At 41.7% G+C, this 21,864-nt stretch overlaps 1 protein-coding gene across 10 annotated transcripts in view; it reads right to left on the bottom strand.

The window, feature by feature from the left end:
- LOC134217609 (prominin-like protein) overlaps positions 1-21,864 on the bottom strand; it is a 173,759-nt gene that overhangs the window by 137,174 nt on the left and 14,721 nt on the right. The window contains exon 1 of one of the 10 annotated variants that reach the window (XM_062696404.1): positions 7,955-7,975. The exons of the other annotated variants lie outside the window; for them this stretch is intronic. The gene's annotated coding sequence lies outside the window, so the exon portion shown is untranslated. Of the gene's footprint in view, positions 1-7,954; positions 7,976-21,864 lie in introns of those variants that run through there. 10 annotated transcript variants of the gene reach the window in all.

Raw genomic sequence — 21,864 nt, 5'->3', positions numbered from 1 at the left:
TACGACAATTTCGGCCAAACGGCATTTTCAGCCGTAAATCTAACGACATTTTCAGCCAAAGAGCCCTTTCCGTCAAAGGATGGCCAGCCGGATTAGAAATTAATTACTATGTTTGAAAACTCGATTTGTACAATTGCAAAACAAGTGAGAGATTTAGTTTGAAAAATGTGTTGGAGGGTAACCATCAGGTCCTTCAGTGGGGTCTGATCCCACGTCCGTACGGATTGATGCTTTTCCTACCTAGCTACGAAGGACCTCCGGCGTCCAGCGTTATCTCCATGAAACCTGTGTAGACGAAGTTTGTAGACACGACACGAAAAAGTGTGTCGTGAATGTCAGTCATGTTTGATCTACATGACGAGTCCTAATCCTAAACCACCAGCGATGGAACCTCTTTCAACGGCGCGAAATTCTTAGAAATTCCCACGAATTTTTTTTTGTTCTACCTGCAATACTTCGGGATTTCCACGGAAAGCTCTTCCAAATTTTCAGGGAACAGGGAACTTTTCGGAATTTCCATTTCTGTTGGAATTTCCATGAGAAAATCTTTAGAATAATAAATAGAACTCCTACAAGCAACTATGTAAGTTTTCTTTCTCGGGTATACGTAGTCAAGCTCAAAATTTTAAACTATTTTCAATTCGCATATTCTAGATAGTAATGAACTCTACATTTTCAGTTCTTTTTACATATCAGGCACACAGAAGAAACTCTATAAACAACAATTTGTTTTCTAATCGATACATTTCGTAAAGTTTACTGCCACTACTGCGGTGTCGATTACTTCAAATATTATTCATTGGCATTTTGTAACCGAATACGAACAACCTCCTACCACAAATTTAAGCACGATCGGCAAATTAATAATAGTTGCATGCACAGCATGACGATTCTCAGCCGCATCATCATCATACACCAAGATTGGAAGCAATAATGGCCGGCTCAAGCAACAACAAAAACAGAACAGAAACACGGTCAAAAAAACAGAGCGTAGTATGCCGAAAGGCTGATGAAACGAGCAACATAATGGATTTGGCGTGAACGTGATACTTTCATCTCCTTCCTGTGACGGACTGGCCATCGATCGGCTTGAAGAAACAGAGGAAGCGAAGAGTTTTCGCTTTTAAACATTCACTGCTGAGTCAGAATTGAAAGCGATTGGAAGGAAAGACCCCATCGCCACAGTTACGGTTGTGCCAATATCTCATCCAGAGCAACTTCTTTTCTTTTGATGAATCCCCCTTTGAGCCATAAAATGCAGGTATACTCAACATTAACTCAGGCAAAATAGCGACAAAAACAGTAACCAAGTAGTAGGACACCAGACTGGTTGTCTTGGTTTTTACGACTGCGACTGATGATTCAGAATCGGCGTTATTCGCTAAGCTTGCACTTTCCTTTCGTCGATGGTTTTCCTTCGAACTCCAAGATTTCGTTTCGCTAACCACTTCTCAATCGATGACACAGCTGGTGATGCACATTTTCCAACTGGGTATGATAGTGACGACTACGGTCGGTGGCGGTGAACGTCGGCCCACTCATTCGCCAATGACCTTTTCCAACGCGAATGGAGGGAAACCTGTTTTTCAACCATATGCAGCAGCCTCGTCACCCAATCTACAGAAGGTGCATTCGATATGAGCTTGCAAATGGAATAAATCCGTTGAGCAGCTTGTACTTGCAAATATGACTTTGCGGGCACATGCTGATATGCCGTAACTGATATTGAAGAGGAGTGCAGCACCGAACCTGAAACAAATCTGAAACGCGCGTGGTATATCACATTTTGGCATTATATCATGTGTTGAAATTGGAACACCATGCTGCTTTGAAACTGGAAGAGCTCCGACACCCCATGAGCAAACAGCGCCAGCGTTTGTTGATGATGATGGTTGGTTTTCACCATTCGCTACCATAGTCTAGAGTTCATCTCCCTGACCGATGTCTTCTCTACTAACAGCACTTCAGCTACTATCCAAACCGCCACCGCATCGTCATATCATACTCAGAGCGTAGACCGTATGTCGCCGTTTTGGACGCTCGAGTGAACATATGATTCGCCACGTTGCATGACCCGAGGCTGCCCACTTTTCACGCTGCCACCCACGTCCCCCAGTGAAACGAAGTCGAACGAAGCCAAAAGCAGAGCACCCTGGCATGAGGATGATATGTTCTGCCGCTTAATTTCCGCAGTGCTGTGGCCGGTTGACCAGTTTTTGGCATCAAAATAAATAGGCTTCCGTGAGGGGTACGGGACGCACGATGGGCCAAGCACAGTAATCGATCGAGCATCAGCCAAAACTCCGATTCCCTGTGGCAAATTCAATCGACGATGCTGCAGGACCGAAAAGATAAGGTGAGCGGCACATTGGCCCAGAGGAAATTATGGCAACGACCTCATTCGCGTGCAAACAACAACTGCGTAGTTGCTGTTATTTTTTATTCTGGGTATCGATTTTTCTAACGTTAACCGAACCATCGCCAGCAGCCAGCAGCAGGATGATGGAACTGGCAAACACAGCATCAGCTCAGCCTAATCCATATTAAGCTTTGGAAACTTTTTTTCGTTTTGGGAAACTCTGTGGTGTCAGTACAGCTCCACTGAGCTCGGAGTTTGCCAGCTGATGCGCCAGAAAGGAAGTCGGCTGTCGTTTGAAAATCCATTTAGACGGAAAGGTCAACATGCTTATCTCAGTCTATATAGCACCATCCGTGACTGAAGCGAAGCGCTACAGCGTTATCGTTTTGCGCTAAAGTGCGTTGAGCAAACAAGTTACTTCAATCGACGTAATTTATTGATGGTGTTTAAAAATATTACGGACATAATATGGTTTGATGGACTGTATCACATTAAAACATTCAGGGAATGGAAACACCCTAGGTTCCAGGAAATCTTCTGCGAAAAGATCGTTTAACATTGATATGGAAATGCTAATATCATCTTCGTGAGTTCGTTGATTTTCGAGCGTAACCTCGCACATGAAACAGCAGCTACTTTACGGACCTGCAAGAAGGATCTTCTAAGAACATCAAGCGATGTGTGCTATGATTCAGCAGGTCACAAGAACCTCTTTTGCTAATATAATGATTGTTCCGGATCTAGAAGCAAGCCTTATATCGGCCCGAAAGTTTGTTGCAAAAATAACAAATGCTGCTTTCGATGTTGAATTCATCCAACGAGATATCAAGCAAGTGGTCGAGAAGCGAATGAAAACTGTCACGAACCTAGAAATTGCATCGGATATATATTAAAACATTGGATAACAAATGTTGTTCCATTTACTAAGCAGATTATATTTCGTATACCTTTGTCGGCTGCTTTTCAATGTAGGATGAAATTTAAAATTCATATCGCGCTTAGCATCATGGGGGTGTGTCTACATTGATCCGTTTCATGTAATCTATTATCTCTCTTTTCTCTACTTGATCAAGTTTAAACCAAAGAAGACTTCAGTCAACTGTGATGGTATCCAACTTGAAAAGTGAATTCAAAATCGGATGCAAACTTCAGAATACTGAACCGTTCATTTAACGACTAACACAAAAAGATTAGAGACAATAGGTCTAAGAGAAATAAGGTCTAAGCGCAGAAATGGCTAAACGTCGAAGAGGACAAGAGATCAAAATGGGCTTCCTTCTGTTTTTATTTCTTTCTTCTTCTTGCTTCCTCTTTCCTTCTTCTTCTCACCTTTTTCCTTCTTTCTGCTTGCTTTTTTCTTCATACTTCCTCCTTCTATCATTTAATTTCTTCATTCATCCTTTTTCCTACTTGACTCTTCCTTTTTTCTTTTTTTTTTCTTCTTTTTTCTTCCTTCTTTCTTCCTTGTTTTTCTTTCATCCTTCTTCCTGTCAAATTCTTCATTTTTACTTTCCTTTCTCTTTTTTCTTATTTCTTCCAATTTTTCTTCTTTCTTTGTCATTTTGACCTTTTGTCATAGATCCAAACGAAGAGATCGTGGAAAATCAAATATTGGTCTGGCCGAATAAAATAGGGAGTAGGATATCAGGCAATTTTACACGCGACGACAAAGGCTTTGTGTAGTTGAATGAAGAGTAACTTTAACTGTTAAAGGTTTGTGTAGCGACGGTAATGTTACCTTATTGACCAAAAGTAGATGTCCTTTTACTTTGAAGTACAACTACACAATGTTTACAAGTTCCTTGATATGTGCGTTAAGAGCGGTCTCGTTCAACATTTCAAGTTCATTGAACAGTGTTAATACCCTTCAGATAACGACTGGAGCTCGCCGAGACTGAGTACGAGGTTCATCTATTGCTAATCGAAATACTTGGTGAATCTCCGTATTTTGACGTCTATCCGGTTCGAAAACCACTATCTCGGCAGCACAGAAGCACGGTGGATTAAGGCGTTAGAACCAAAAAGGATATCCGAGTATGATGGTACGGTTCACTAGTCTTGACTGATTAGCCTTACTTTATTAACTTAACCTCAAACTTCTTTTAATTCTAACGTTTTTTTCCAATCCAATGCATGAACATAAATAGGTGACACGGACCGCGAATTTCTGTTGCACAAGCATACTTATTACGAACACGTCACAGTATTTGCAGGATATTTACGGTACTCCAAATTATTCTTGAGTTCAAAATATGAAGTTCCGAATGGTCAGCAAGGCGATTCACGGAGACTTGGCTTGTGGAATGCAATAACTCCATGACACACTACTTTACTATTATACACATGTCACAATATACCCAGAACATTAAACATAAATTCCACATCATTCTTGACTTCAGATCTTGAAGCTCTGTATGGTCAACATAGCTTGTAATAGCTTCATGGAACATTCCCAGCATATCTACAGTATCCCAGACTATTCTTGAGTTCAGATCAGTACTGCAAAAGATCGTGATCATCATAAGACAGAGAGCAAAGCGCCTTTTTCTATTTGATCAATTTTGCATGCAGAATGTTGTGATTTATTTTAAAATTAATATTTCTAAATTGTTTTGATTGATATATGCGAAGAATAGTGACTAGTCGATAAATTAATCGTAATGTTTTAATTCGCCGAGCAAATATGTGAACATAGCGTGACATCTCTTATTGAAGATGAGAAATTGCAGTTCTGGTTCAGATACTAAAGTGTGGCCAACAAAACCGTTATACGGAGTCTTGGCCATAATTTTAAATTGGTATAGCCCGAGATTTGATTTCAAGGACAGTTCCTAGTGTGATAAATGTTCTGCGGAGATTTCTTCTTTTCTATGGCTCTACATTCCAACTGGAACATGACCTGCTTTTCAACTTAGTGTTCTATTAGCATTTTCTCAGTTATTAGTTGAAAGTTTTTCTACACCCGGCATTGCATGAGTATGCATCCTGTGTGGCAAGTACATTTGTACTTTTCGTACCTAAAGAAATAAAATAGCCCCCAAGTCGCGATTCGAATAGATTCCACTCACCCAATTTGGAAATTTCGCGTAATCAACCCCGGTGGGAACTATAGTCGTATACTGACAGAGAAGGGGAGGTTTGCTCCTCTCCTATTAGTGATGGACTTGGGTTAACTTAAAAATCACTTTAACAAAGATCATTAAAAAAATGCTCCTCTCCTCACCTCCGCGGAGGTGCAAATCTGTCGAGCGCGTGTTCCCCATGTTAGGGGCGGCTGATCATCGTCAGAGTACCAGTGAACTACTCTAAGCAAAACTATACACACTATTCTGCATCACTTAGGCATCACTTGACGCGATGTAGATAACGCAACCCTGGAAAGGTAGCTTACTGAAGTTTTTACAGTTAACAAGAAATGTAAAATTAAAGCCAATGGATGGATTCAATGGCAACAGACCCGCCAACGAATAAAGGACAACGATTGGAAAGTCAGATCTTGGAACGTAAGAATTTTAAATGAGCCCGCTCTTATTGGACTCCTAGCTCGTGAGCTGCAGAATGTCAGTATGGGTGTGGCAGAAATCCAGGAAATAATGAATGAAGGGCAATTCTTCAACTATAGTCTGACTAGCGTCTATGCTCCAACGAATGATAAGCCTGATGACGTGAAGGATATGTTCTATGGAAGCCTTGATAAAACCTACGGAACACGTGTCCAACACGCGATGTAAAGATTATCTTCGGAGATCCACAAACACACTTGGCAACACCCGAGTGGCTCACAGATAGACTATGTACTGATCGGCGGAAGGTATTGACGGACGAGAAAAATGCCGCCAGGAGTCAGATGTTAATGGATTGTACCCGAGCAAAAGATAACGATAGGGGAAGGGGGGGCCCTAGCTAAGCAAACACTGCTTTATTGTCTTATTTGTAACACTATTCATGGGTATTTTTACTTTTACTTTAATAAGATAGCTAGTTGATGCCATCTTTAAATAGTTAAAAATCTCAATCATATTGATAATATTCACATTTAAAAAAAGTGGTGATATTCTGTTGCCGGAAAACTCATGAGGCAAAACGCCTTTTAGTTGGCAGCTCCTAGGGAACAAAGGACCACGCGTCAGCGAATCACCTTTTTGGTATGGATAGTGCGTGGAGACGCAAGTTCAATGTAGGTTAGTGACAATAGGGCGTTTTGCCTCGCCAAAATGTTAGATGTTTCTTCAAGATGTGGAAATTTTTGGTTTTTCCAACCTTCCTATACACTATTTTGAAACTTTTTTCGCCTAACCTACATATTTTTAGATCTAGTTTTGTTACAGCCATCTTAATGACAGTAAATATGAGGGAAACCACAAAAGGCGTTTTACCTCGGGAGGGGGGGGCGTTTTGGGGCCTCTTCCCTTACAGTGTAGGAAGAACAGAAACAAAACGAATCCACCGTAGAAAGAAAATGCAGCACGAAGAGAGTGTGATACAGTGTTGACCCGATTTTATCACGTTGTCGACCCGATTTTATCACGTTTTTGACCCGATTTTGCCACCCCAAAAAAATTAAAATTCTTGTGTTTCTTTTTATTTTCGTAAATAATACCGCAAATAACAACGATTTTCATTAAATAACTTTTACCGCCGGTGGTTTATTATGAATGACTACTGAGCACCTGTGAAGGATTCTGTAAGCATTTTCAACAAGAAATAAGAAGAACCGCTCACGCATTCTGCCTTTCTAAGGCGATTCATATTTGTGAAATGAAATGAAAAGTCGCCAATATTTTTTTTTCGGTTTGCCCTATTTTATCGCCCCAAAATTCACCAGGGGGTGATAAAATCGGGATATTACTGTAGTTGAAAGGCAGCACAACATGGACAGAAACGATATGTGGAGGTTATACACGACTAGCAATGGCGCGTAGCATAAAACTGCACCCGTGCCCGCCATGTGCAATAACCGAGCGGGTAATTTGCAGACAGACAGGACTATGGCTCTAAATGAGCTGAAAAACAGTAAAGCTGCTGATAAGGACGAGATCTCAGTCGAGCTTCTCAAACTTGGAAGTGAGAAGCAGCATCAATCGATCCACTACATTGTTCAAAAATATGAAAGGACGAGGAACTGCCTACAGGCCCGACCTATAAGGAATGACACAGACTAGAGCTTGACAAATTTTCGTGATGGGCCGATCTACGGTGGATCAGATCTTTAGCCTGCAGATGATCTTTAATCAATTCCGGGTTTATAACTTGCAGACTACGTTCATTGTTTTCAAAGCAACGTTTGACGCTGTGAAAAGAAATGAGCTGTGGCAGATAATGTCTAAACATGGTTTTCTAGCGAAATTGATTAGGCTGATACGTGCAACGCTTTCGGATTGCAGATGAACTGTCAACCTCGTTGTTGATCTTAGACGGATTAAGCAGTGTAATAATAGAAACCCCGTAAATCACTCCGTTGTCCATTCAAGTATCCACAACCCACAATAACAATGTCAGATTTCTTATGGTAAATTTAAATTATTTATTATTTTATCATAACTTCCTGGTGGGTATGTGCCAGGTTGCGATGAGTTTGTTTTCGTTTAATAATACCTTTTTTCAACCGTCGGGACTCGCACCATTATAAAATGTACAACACCATCACTACTGAAAAAAGCACGATTGTCGCACTCAACGTGGACGATATTGCATGAGCGATTCAGGACGAATCGAGTCCCGTGCCGGAAGGTTAAACATGTTGCAAAATCATACCTGCAATGAGAAGAAAAGAAATGTTGAAATTATTAATATTGAGCGTCTTAGGGGAAAATGTTACAAGGTTAAAATACTTCAAACTCCCATTTACTTCTGCTATATTCAATATATATAGCGGAAGTAAATGGAAGTTTGAAGTATTTTAACCTTGAAAGAAATGTTATATATCTTGAAGGCAACAAAATTGATGTGATAGGTAATTCATAAAATGCATATTTAATATACATTTGTTCTTTATCAAGATATAATGGACGGATTGTTTCGGAAGCATGCTATTACAAACCTCTCTGAAAATGCTTGTTTCTACAGATAGAAATGATGAACAAACGGAAAGATTCCTGCAAAACCTATTATCACTATTCAGAAAATTCTAACTGTTCTTGGGTTGAAGCAGACGTAGCACACATACGGCACTTAGCTAGTAGCTTGAAATTTAATTGAAAATCAAAATAAACCTGAAGTGCATTTCAAATTTTTTCATCACTTTATTTACGTGAATTCTGAAATGCCTTTAGTTCTTCACTTGTCATTACATCAGATCGCAGTCAAATAAAAGAAAAAATATCGCAGACCGCGTGGCATACTCTGAGAACGACAATTTTCGTATTTTCGTGTTTTGTACCTCGCATCAGTGGTGCGAATTCTCAGTCTCAGTGACTGAAATTTGTTGGATATTGATACCATTTCCTCTTCACACTCACTTCTTAGCAGTGAAAACTGAAAGTGATTAGCAGCAACAATCAAAGATAAAGTAAACAAAAGACCTCTCTTCTCATTGCACACGCAGCCCGCAGTGACGGTCCATTCAGTTCACTCGCTGCTGCGTGAATGCGACGGCCCTATATAAATGCATGGGTGAATACTATCACTTGAAAGACAATGACAGGAAATTTGTGCCGAATGATCATCAGCTTCAGCCCGCTGTTGGCAAACCGAGTTTGCTAAGCTACTCTTGCTTTGCCTTGCTGACTGAAAGGCATCGTCATAGGCAAAGAGGAGTGTGTGTGTGTTTGTCATCCTCTATCCCTCACTCAGCTGGGAGTGTTGGTCAAATAGTACTACGAATAATTTGATCAGATCTCATGCTCCGTTATGGTGCCCTTTTTGTTATGAAGACTAGTACTGCAAAAAGGATTCACTTCTGAAGCAAGAAAAGTTCCTTCAGAGAGTGTAGGGAATGGGATGTACTAGTTGTTCATAACAGGTACAGCAAAACTTCACAAGGACGCCCTTATTCGTACTAACTATTCAGGGAATAGAAGGTCGAGAAGAGCCACCGTTGCTAACTAAAGCGTGAACCGGATACCTGGGACTCCCACAATATCCGCGGCAATAGAAGCAAACGATGCCCTGTACGTATTTAGTGGTATTTTTTTAAGAATCTATTTGTTTTTATAAACAATGCAATAAACATTGAAAGTACAGAATTGAAACGTGCTCACCGGTTTAGTTCCTCTTCTATCCAAATTTCGCATTTCTCATCCTACTTTTCTCCCATCGGAATTGTGGCTGCAATGCTCAACTGCGGACGATTCGGCGACTGCGAAGGTGCTCGTCAGTTTTGAAGCTGTAGAAGTTCCGTTGAAAGGCACCGTCATAGGCAAAGAGGAGCAGAGAAAAATATAAAACAAAAGAATCACACTCAGCAGGCATTGTTGATTAATTGCACCACTACCTCGCATATTTCACAAACGAGACCGGGCAAGTCGTTCCAAGGTTTCGTGAATCCTTTGATTTTACGTAGCTGAGTGGTCCTAGAGCGCTGCGCAATGGTTTTCCCAATCCTGGCTGACGATCTTTTTGATCCAGACTTAGGCCGATGACATGCTCACGCGTATGCATGCGCGAACGCGTTCAAGACAAAAGAATTTCTCTTGCTGATATTCTGCTTTACGAATGCTTGGACGCGCTCCGCATCGCTCGACGCGTCAGTATGTCATCGCCCTTACACGTCAGTCGGGGGAAGCGATGATGTGAAACACTGGCCTTGGTGACCGACTCCATCCAGAACAGACATCATGCACGCGTACGAAAAAGGATGAGATTGAGCAACGACTACTACGCGCACATAAAATTTAGCGCACGCGAGTCTCACGAGGCTTGTTTACCTCACATTAACATTGGTGAGTCGCATTGAGACATCTCAATGCGATCAGCTCATGCGCTGTTTGCCATGGCAAACCTTTGCAAACAACAGCAAACAACGTCGCCTAAGTAACGCCAGCTATGCATTGCTAGCGCATGAGATGAGTCTCATGACACGTACATTGAGACACGCTCACTCAGTTATTTTATGCGCGCTCTAGCTTCTCTCGTCGCACTGAATCGGTGCTACGTGAGCTTTTGTAGCTGTATACACGATAATTAAGAGACTCTGATCCAGAATGCCCGCAGTGACGTTCCTTGGCACCCCACAGTACCTCGAGATCCAGACGAAGGTTGTCGACTGTTGCTCCCAGGCAAGAATGGCCTGGATCTACGAGTATTGCGGGCGGTCGCTTTGCTGCGTAGCGATGGCACTGACGGAATCAGCCAGGACTAGCACCGATTTGGCGGAACGAGTGGTAGCGGTTATTAATAGAGTTACGGTTTCCTCCGGTAAGACGCAGTGTTGTTCAAGAAGGTTATCCGATACCGTTTGGTTGTTACCAGTAACGCTTAAGACGACTTCTTCTCTCAAGCGATAATCATCAGTATAGCGGTGCTTGTGGTTCCTAAACTCAGTGTTTAGCAGCTTGGTGTTGGATCTTCGAAGAGCTTCCGTGTTGCCCCCTCTTCTAAAGCGCCTCGCATTGGAACAGTTTATATTGATTGTAAGAGAGTGCCAGCTCCGTGCCAGTGGACCCTAGACTGGTCATCGTGTGCAGGATCTGATCCCCTTGAACAAGCTATGCGGAGGTACTTATTGAAAATTAAGGAGAGTATGCTGACAAGCTCCCGACGTGCTACACAAGTCATATTTAGTCCGTATAGCAGTCTGCTGTCAATCACCGCTTGGTCGATACGATACCGAGTGTCTCTCTCTATTGTTTGTTTCGTGTGGTCTTGATAAGGTTTTGACAAGGTTAATCCTCGATCTGCAGCCGGATCTGACCGCTTTGAAATGGGGGCTGAAGAACAGTTCTCGGTCGATGAAGACTTCAAGGACCATGACGAGTTTGCGGTTTGGGATCGGCAGCCCATTATCTTGATACTAGGGCCGGAGAGTCGGTGTCGCCCATTACACAGATGCCCACCAGCGGACACTTTTCCCGGCCGACATGATGAAGCCGACCGAGCAGTCACATCGTTTAAATGCTCTAACCGCTGCTTGAGTTCGGACACTCACGACGGAGTGTCTTCGATGCCTACAAGCAGGACGTCGTCCGCGAAGACGAAAATGTAAATGTTTTTGGGGAGGACTATGGAGACCCCTCCGCCAGAACAGACCCTTGCGGAACCTCAGTATCCTCTGGGTAGGTCCTGAAGACGGAGTTACACATAATGCCGCGTAAGGACCGGTGGAAGGGGAAGTTATAAACAAAGGCTAGGATTCTAACAATGAAACCCCAGCTCACCAGCTGATTGAGCACTAGTGAGAAACTATGAGATCGACGTGTTTCGTGGAGTGCGTCTCCTAATCCGGCAAAGTACGAATGGTCCGTTACCCAGGGCAAAAGGCGTGTTGGCCGAAACCATGTCCTCCATCGCAACGAACTTTTCACGCAGCCTACGGTTAATCAACCTCTCGATGACCTTCAACACACAGGAGGTCAACGAGATAGCCCGGTTATTAGCGGTGAAGCGGGAGGAGATACTGTTTTTAGTGATCGGAATGACGTGGCTGAGTGATGCAAAATATTCCCCGTTCGGCACTCATAGTGTTTCTGTTTGTAGTTTTCCATCGCGCTTACCTTTCTCGGTGCCCAAAAGGGTTGGCTGAACGCTGAATGCGTTTCGTCCGACTACCAACGAAGGGCTCTGCGTCCTGATAGAGAATTTGCCTAAGGGATGGATAAACCACGGCATCGAGAGAGAGAGAGATATTTAAGAAATCGGGAAGTATTAGCGGGAGAGTGTGCTCCAACGCCAACCTTGTACCTCTCCAGGTCTGATGGTGGGCGTTCATATCTCCCAAGAGCTTTTTTTTTGCAAGTCGATTACTGCCTTATTTCCGGTTATTGACCACCTACGTTGAGAACTCGATTTATGCTTTTTCACAAAATGTGAAGGATGTAGTTCGAAAAATGAAATGAAATGTCAGAGGTCGAGTATAAAATAATTCATCGGAATACGAACGTGAATAAAACAACGGTGAAGCAAATAATTATTACCTAAACGTCTCCATCCATACATTCCATACATGAGCTGCTGTTTGGAATTTATTTCTGAACACACTTCCAAACACATAGCGGAATAAGAATAATACATGTTTTATGCATTATGATCTCAATAAACGTAATGGGACGTACTATGGACGGTGGCATGACTTTAATTTATACGAGAGAATATCATAGATCTTTAAAACAGAGACACTGACACTGACATTGAGACACTTTACAATATGAAATACTGAAGACGGCTCGAAATTTGTACTCTTCGTTTCAATGAGACCAAAGCAAGCATTTTTTGAGTCAAAGGATAGACTATTTTCGTTATTTTTGGTGAGGAACATCTTTCACCCATCACTCTTTTTTTCTAGAACTAGCTTTGCAAGATCGAAACGAAAATCGCGTCTATTGAATGTAATTCCTTTTTCGTTTCATCACTTTTCCGTCTCGCTAATTTTTCGCGAGAATTCTCGTCGAACAATCATAAAAATGGTATGGCCGCAATGGGAGTCGAACCTAGAACAATAACAATAATAGCTAAGTGATGGGCGCACTAGCCACGCCACCGTGCTATCTGCTTGAAGGCTTCAGGTTATTTGTTTTATATTGCCGTTTGTATTGGTAATAACACAAGAAAGCTTGGATATGTAAGAAAACAAACAAACAAACTTTTTGTGGCAATAGAAGTGAGCGAAAAATGGTTATTACTCTTCAGGCCAGTGGCGTTTCCCTAACCTCAATTTACCTGTGCACTGGATTTAAAGTCAAGGAATTTTTGTGCGAAAATGCATAGAATAGCTAGATTTTGATTAATTCAAATGACTCTGAAAACACACAGGTAAAAAGTGAGGTTACGCGACCTCACTGATTCAGGCTGTATTTCCTTCACAAAAAAGCGATTTTACGCCGATAATTTACGTTCTCAGATTTGCGTGAGGAAGGATTCTGAGCTCCTGAAATTGGGTGAGCATTAGAGATAAACTGAATAATTTGAAACAAGATTTTCAAAGACCATTCATTCTTCACGATTTTCAAAGACTTGTATCAAATCTTAATTTTTCATATTTAAGGATGAACTGCTGTAAAGCTCATAACTCAAAGTTAATAGGCCTATCATTCTCACCTTAAGAGGACAGAATAATTGAACAATATAAACATTCTAATCTTCAGAATTCTCCATGCTCGAGTCTTATCGATGTCTGTTTCTCTGTCAGCTGATCAAGTCGTGTAGAGAAATTCATATGCTGCACCAACGTTGCCGATATGGTAAATTGCCCTGTAATGGAACCTCTGAACGAAGGGGTCGTTCACAAATTACTTATCTCCTCCTTCCCCCTCGTAACATTTTTTGTTTGGTAGATTTATTTAATGCATTAATATGAACCATAACACCATACCACCATTGGCAAAAATGAAACGCATAAGAGCGGCACGGATTGAATTTCAGAACTAAGAAATCCACTATTGCTTAATTTACCCTACATCAAACTCTTCGAAACATAAGTCGTAAACAAGTCACTGCCGCCATCAACGCAGATGACCTCGAGCCTCGAGCCCCTCTTAGCAATGAGTGGAGAGGATGATTAACGTGTTTGTAACTGTTTTGTGTTCCGTCAGATTTTTTTTCTTCTGTTTCTCTCGACAGCAAGAACTTTCTCATTTTATTTAAGACTCTTTGCGGTATAGCATCATGTACAGTGAGGTATTTGCTACAAGACTCGTATCATTTCTAATATTATACAAAAAGCGAAACGACACGACATTATGAAAGACGTCAGTAAATACGGAGAAAATACTTTTTATCAGGATTAAAGTTTTTGCAAGTAATTCCAGTTTAAATGAATAGTGAAAAAGACTTCATACATCACTGTCGTACTAGATGTGAAAGCATGACAGTTGACCTATGATGACTAGTTGGTAGCATAATGCCGGCGAACTATGTGCGAAGTGCGACTTTGACGGAAATCCTCTCGTCTGTTGATTCAGTGCATACCATCATCCAACATTATATTCACAAAAGAGGTGAAATCAAATAATAGTGCGCCCCAACCAGGTCTCCACTCAACGTCGGCGGTGGTGATGGTCGCACGTTGCTCTACTTGAAAACTAAATCTCCCCTGGAACGATTGTCCCCTCCGTAGTCCGTACACGACTCCCATCAAAAGCCACCAGAGATGTGCGCCGAGTGTTGACTCTTGTCATTCACCATTAACGAGAATCCATCATCCACCAGTCGTCCGAATGACTGACTTGGTGCTGGATATGCCACACATACATACTGTCAGCACGCTGCACACATTCACGCTGTAAACATATCTGAAAGTGTATGCGACGAAAAATAGGGTACAGGTTAAAAACTACATTGCAATGTGCATCATGATGACGGGGCGGTGTTGATATTCCTGCACCCGTGGACCGTGTTCCGTTGGATCAGGTCTCTCTATTTACCGAAGTGAGGCAGCACTTGAAAGTGGAACACTACAAACTGGTACCAGTGATGCGATCCCATCATTATGTACGCAGCGGTTGGAAGGAACATGGGAGGACGGAATGGGTACTTTAGATAAATGAACCCAGCAGAAGTAGATAACGACTGCAGCAGCGAAGGCAAAGTGTAAATGTTTGTAGATGATATAGCCAAATCGATGCACAGCAATAGAACGGGTTTAAAGAAGGATAGATGATCATTGTTATCGTCCATATGATACCTCAGAGGCGACCCAGCCAATGATTTGAATACTTCTTTATTAAATATAATTGAAATGCTGATAAATAGGAGTTAAATAAATTACCCTAAGGGTGAATTTTAACCTTTGAATGCCTTGTAACAATTACAAGCAATTTTCAAATATGATAAAAGCACAAACCAAAACAAATATGGATCAAATTGGACCATACTCGTTTCGAAACGGTTATTTTCCACTTGAACCGCTTACCATCAATTCCCCACTCTAGTAGATTGGATACACTATACGAGGACCAGACAAATGCCAAGAAACACTCGAGACGACCTTCCCCAGCTGCCGCTGAACTTCTCAACAATCTATTCTCCGGGAGCGCACAATCATTATTTATCGCCGCCACCGCCATCACCATCAACAGCAACAATTTGGGGCTTACGAAGTAGGAAGAGAAGCTGAAAGTTTCGAAACATTCACTTTTTATGGGGCACGACTCGTTTCGTTTCAAGCTTCTCCAATAATTGACCGTGATCATGGTGTTATGATGACCGCCCGACCGACGCCTGCCCAGAACAATGGAATCCGGCGATTCATGATTAATTAATGTCGATCTATGGTGGAAGCGAACATTCTCTTTTTTGTTGTAATCTACCGACAGACTCGCCATCATCATTACAGGTTGTGTCTTGGGCAACAGCCACCGCATCAATTTTGAGTGACCATTTGTAGACAACAATCAACTGTAACTGTACGCCCCGGACAGAACATCGGTAATTGTTGGGAGTCGTATCACACCTGTTCCCAACCCCCAACTTGCCACCTAACAAAGTTGCGAACATTGCAACAGTGCGGAAAGGCCAACCGTTTTATGTGTGTACTTAGCAGATCTATTCGGGTGGATGAAGGGGAGGAGGGCATTTTCGCATTGTTCCACACGGGGCACACGATGAACGGTTTTTCCTGTCGGCTCGAGACACAGAAGCTCCACCGACCGCTTATCCGTCGCCGTTTGTTGGTTTTGGAGGCGCACGCGACAATCCAACATGTTTGTGCCATCATCGCATCGCCAGCGACAGCGAATCGTGATTGAATTAAATGCGGAGGTATTTTGATTTTGTACGTAAGCTGCCTAGGAGAGTGAGATTAGTTTATGCTGACGGTGACGATCGGCAGAGCTTCAGTGTTGTTCGTTGAAGGAAGTAGCGTATTTGATGACACCGAGACTGCTGAACGGACCGGAAGTGGTTAGATTGAGTGGAAGGTATCCAATTGCAAGCCTCAGTAGTCTGCTCGTTTGTCGCTTTAATCAATCTTGAATCTTAATAAAGAATAATTTACTTGTAGAATAGTAAAGTTATTTAAGGACCGACAAATATCAAATAACTTTCACAACGAATGGTCCAGCATGTATAAAATTTTTGATTTGAATCAATCGTTTCTAGTCACAATTGGTATAATTATGGAACCGTATAAAACGATGACATCAATGAACACTTGAAAAAAACAACTCATATTTTGTATATTTTCAAGAAATTTTTTTTCTGAATTTCGAAGAGAAATTCTTCTAAATTTAACGGGAAAAACTTTCGAAGTTCCGAAAATTCTTCGGAATATCCATTGAAAATTTTCCGAATTACCACGATCGGAATAAGTTAAGGCTCCATAACATAATTTAAGGCTCCAATATCTTAGACCAAGGAGAGAACCAAAATGCCGCATTATACAACTGCACCAGTGACGATTCGTTAACCACAATCTACCTGTTCGAATCTTCCCATTTGCCCCAGTAAGATGCGACTATTTCTAGTCACTCAATCATTGACCCCAGCTAACCACTAACAGATCTCCCGAGAGGACATCCGAAGCAGTGTTCATTTTTTGAATAGCAATATCAGGGCAACATCATTTTTAAGGACCACCCATTGATCCTGGAAAACCAGTTGCCAGTTGCCAGAAAGATGTTGCCGATTCCGTTAATTTGTCTTAAAAAGCTGCCACTTTTAAAAAATTGAGTGTTGTATAGCCATGAGCGAGCAAAATCAATACAATGAGTCATTCATTTCGGATGGAAATGGTCAGTTGAACAAGTGCGTCGTTTGAAGCTGCGATTTTTATAAATCGATTGTTGACGTAATGTGAGAGCAAAATCAATGCACACAACACTCATCGACTCCGGATGGCCAATAAGTGGCCATCCAAAAGTTTCAGAACATGCGGAGAAATGAAAAATTCTGGCATTTCGTCCTAGAAAACCAAGACTTTAAAGATCCCTTATTGTAGCAAGGACAATAAATTGAACCCGAATGGGCACCAAGTGGTCCTATGGAAGTTCCGGAGCACTCGGAGTAGTGACCAAATCGGCAACCGTCCTAGACTGCTGTTACTTTTTATACACCATTTGCTCTAGCAACGTGAGGGCCAAATTCCACTAAGTGGTCGTTCAGGAGCTCCGGAACATCCAGATTAAAGGTCCAATTTTAAGTTTTGTCCTCAAAAAGTAGCGAGGTTCACATAACAATTTTTGTATCAAAATGAGAACCACATCTTTTCAAAAACCATCCATTGACCCCGGGAGACCACTAAGTGGAGCTTCAGAAACTCTGGAACATCTGGAAATGTAATCAATTCTAGAAATTCGCCCTAGATAGTGGCGGTTTTTTTAACGTACTAAGAAGCTGTGAGTTTTTATAAATAAAATATTGAAATAGGAAAAAAGAAACTGATTAGACAAGCCAGTTTCTCCCTCGAGTAAGAAGCGCATCTAACGGGTGGCCACTAAAAAGTGGCAATAAAAAGAATGGCTCAGGAAGAAAACTACAGAGAAGTACAGTTCAATCTGATATACGTTATATAAAGAGTTGGCCTTAGTCTTTAAACTTAGGTAAATGAATAATAGCATATGGTTTGTGGTCCGCCGTGCGGCGTAGTTTAATCTTGCAGGTATCACATGACCGTTGGACGGCGGCCGTCTCCGGATAATTCTTCTGATCCTATTGATGAGTTGCTTTGTGTCTTTGACCTTCCAATCTCCTTTGAATACAATGGAGCTTGGTCTACTTAAAACCCTTTAAAAATTTTCGAAACATTTTCACGTTCAAATTGTCCACCGTATAGTTTTCCCACGATCTTTGTTCGTTTAAAACAATTGCACAATGCGGCGCGCAACCTTCCTGTTTTGACGGCATTTTTTCGGCAACTGAACATATTGGAGTAAAAATGTGTGAGCGACAATTTTCTGAATATTCTAAGGATTCGTTTACATATAAAAATATTACTCTGAAAGCATTATTGTTCTCATAAAAAAATATTGAAGAATTGAAATTTTAGTGACCACCCGTTCTTCTGGAGGAGTTCCTGGAGGAACTTCCGGAGGAGTTCCTGGAGGAACTTCCGGAGGAGTTCCTGGAGGAACTTCCGGAGGAGTTCCTGGAGAAACTTCCGGAGGAGTTCCTGGAGGAACTTCCGGAGGAGTTCCTGGAGGAACTTCCGAAGGAGTTCCTGGAGGAGCTTCCGGAGGAGTTCCTGGAGGAACTTCCGGAGGAGTTCCTGGAGAAACTTCCGGAGGAGTTCCTGGAGGAACTTCCGGAGGAGTTCCTGGAGGAACTTCCGGAGGAGTTCCTGGAGGAACTTCCGGAGGAGTTCCTGGAGGAACTTCCGGAGGAATTCCTGGAGGAACTTCCGAAGGAGTTCCTGGAGGAACTTCCGGAGGAGTTCCTGGAGGAACTTCCGGAGGAATTCCTGGAGGAACTTCCGAAGGAATTCCTGAGGAAGTCCCTGGAGGAAGTCCCGGAAAATTTCCTGGAGGATGTCCCGGAGGAATTTCTGGAGGAAGTCTCGGAGGAATTTCTGGAGGAATTCTCGGAGGAACTCCTGGTGGAAGTCCCGGAGGAATTGCTGGAGGAAGTCCCGAAGGAATTGCCGGAGGAAGTCTAGAAAGAAATCTGGAAGTCCCGGAAAATTTCCTGAAGGATGTACCGGAGGAATTCCTGGAGGAAGTATCGGAGGAATTTCTGGCGGAACTCCCGGAGGAACTTGCGACCATGATTTTTACTCGCGAACAAAATACTGCCATACTCTTTGTCTTTGCTCTGCCCATACTCGCGAACAAAGCAAGCACCAGAAAAATGCAAGCAGTAGGTTCCGCGTTTGCAACAAAAACGTTGGCGAAATTACTTTCTTTTCTTGAAGCGTGAAGCGAGTATTTCCACCACTGGTATACAGTTCTACTCCCGAATACCACTTAGTGGCTATCTAAGGCCGAGGAGTAGTGCATGCAATGATTTTGCTTTCAGAATGCTGAAACAAATGATTCATTAAAAGTCACAACTGTCTAGGACGTATTTCCGGAATTGATCACATCTCCGAATGTCCTGAATCTTTTTGCGGGTCACTTGGAGGTCACCGGGGGGTCAATGAGTGGTCCTTGCGTTGATTATGCACTCGTATTGCTAGAAAATCGATTTCTGAACCATTGAAATTTGTTTATAACTACGCATGACCCATCATGGAACCTATTCCGGAATGGACACTCCGGAGTCAACTTAACTGGTTAACTCAGGTTCAGGGAATCAATATTTGAGCAACGCCTAACAATATACCCTTTGTCATCAACAGAGTTTGTTACTGACAAACGCACCTCGCAACAAGCCATAATACGACATAAATCATTTGCCTTGCACGTTCTGATATTTCCGATAATACGATGCTAATTTTGTAAACAGAGCTAGATTCTCGAAAATATCCATAAAAGCAGAAACTACGATAGTTAGCAACAAAATTGTCTTCTTTTTTTTGCTGACAAAATTTTTCGGAGCTTTGTCATTACTATCTCCGACAAAACAAAGTTCGTTGGTTCTCTTTTGTCGCTTACTTTTCATGCGCATTCAAGAAAAATTAATTCCCTGCTCAGGATCATCAAGAGCATACGCTTGAGATAATTTCAAGAAGTTTGATAACCATATTGATGATGTTCCATTGAAAAATGTTTAGGTCACCTATGCCCCTCGAGGAACCTGGGGTGGCATTGCGCATCTCGATTCGAACGAAATTCTATCGAGTCGAACATGTTTGGCATTACGGCTTTCGATTCGATCTCGAAAACGACTCATCGTTCGAGTATGCTCGAGGAGGTACAAGAATAACGAGATGTTTTGGCATTATGGAAACTCGATAACACACTGAAAAACGACTCAAGTCGAATAAAAAACATTCGTCACCTTTACAGCTTTCGAATGTTGTTCGAGAGTCATTTCTTGCTGAAAGTTTTCAATTATATTGGTTATTATTTCTCTACGGGAAGAGAATAAATGTTTCATTGTTGTATCTTGAAGAAAAGAATGTCATTAGTATACCTATTTTTAATGCATTGCAGTTATCGAACGGCAATCTCTCTGTTGTTACCTTTCCAATAGGTCACAATCCCTAAACTTGATTCTTTTATTATCGTTTAGTTTCCGTTTTCCTTTTTTTGTAAATAAGTATGCTTTAATTCTAGAATAAATAAATAAAACTGTAAATATGTAAATAAATCCTTATATTCCCTATCCTAAGATACCATTTACCCTAAAATTTAATGTAAATAATTAGAAAAATAAAAGATTGAAAAAAGAAAAAATTGAATTCAAAAATCCCATTTCACCACATTTATCCCCTTGGTATCGATCTGTCAAAAGTGTATCCCATCCTATATGTACATAACCATCATGGCGCGCGGTACCAACTGTGCACAGACAAAACCATCCCGGGAAATGTTCTCCTATACTTGGATTTTGCTGTGTCATCGAAGGCCTTATAAGCCTAAGCAGGATGAGGCCAGGGGCTCTTTTTGGTAACAAAATTCCGACAGTTTAAACCTTCCGTTGCTCTCTTCAAGTTTTTTCTGAATCCTTTAGGAACAAAATTCCTAGCTGTTTTGCGAGTGAACTGCTAATTGGCAGAGATAGTGTCTCGGAAGAAAATTGATGTCACCACCCATCATCGGAATTGCCGAGGGTGATCTAACGGCCTGTGATAGGTGGACCGTAAGTGATAGTGAAATCACCCATCCGGTACAAGAGGAAGAGAACTGTGCGACGCCCCCCCTTCAACCTCGGACGTTGCATCCCTGGACCCGACCCAATCGTCGACGTAGCCATCGGTGAGGAAGTGGACCGGTCGAAGCCAATAGTCCGAACATCCACCGACCGACTGGAAATCGCCTCAACCTTTGAAGTCAGGTGAAAATTTTGTACATTCCCATTCCCAAAATTTTGTACATTCCCATGAACTCCTGTAAATACTAAATAAACCCAACCAGTGAACTTTGAATTGATATCTAGTGTTTAGCATACTTATTTCACGCGCAAATCCCTTTTCTCCATCATTCGTTTTATTGAAATTGAATTCGCATTGCAAGCTTGGGAAGTGAGTCCGCCCCAACGATTATCCCGGACAGACCCTGAGAGGGCTGAAGTGTAAATAGTTTAGTAAATTTTCTTGTATTAATATAGTTTTATTTTAGTGAATTTTTCCCAATTGAATTAGTATTTGAAGTTTTCTTAGTTTTATCATTTCTTTAAAATTTCATTGCAATAGAATAGTTAATCGTAACACTGTTTACATTTCGTTTGACAGAACATACTCGATTGAGCTAGTACAGTATCATTTGAAATCTTGTACTACGACTGAATGAAGTCGAACGAAATACATGATGCCGCATTTTTTCGAAACAAATGCAAAAACGTACGAATCGAGTGATTTGATTCGAGATGCACAATGC

Source organism: Armigeres subalbatus, chromosome 2 (genome assembly GCF_024139115.2).
Source record: "Armigeres subalbatus isolate Guangzhou_Male chromosome 2, GZ_Asu_2, whole genome shotgun sequence".
NCBI lineage: Eukaryota > Metazoa > Arthropoda > Insecta > Diptera > Culicidae > Armigeres > Armigeres subalbatus.
The sequence above is the reverse complement of the archived record's forward strand: the minus strand, read 5'-3'. Positions and strand labels throughout refer to the sequence as shown.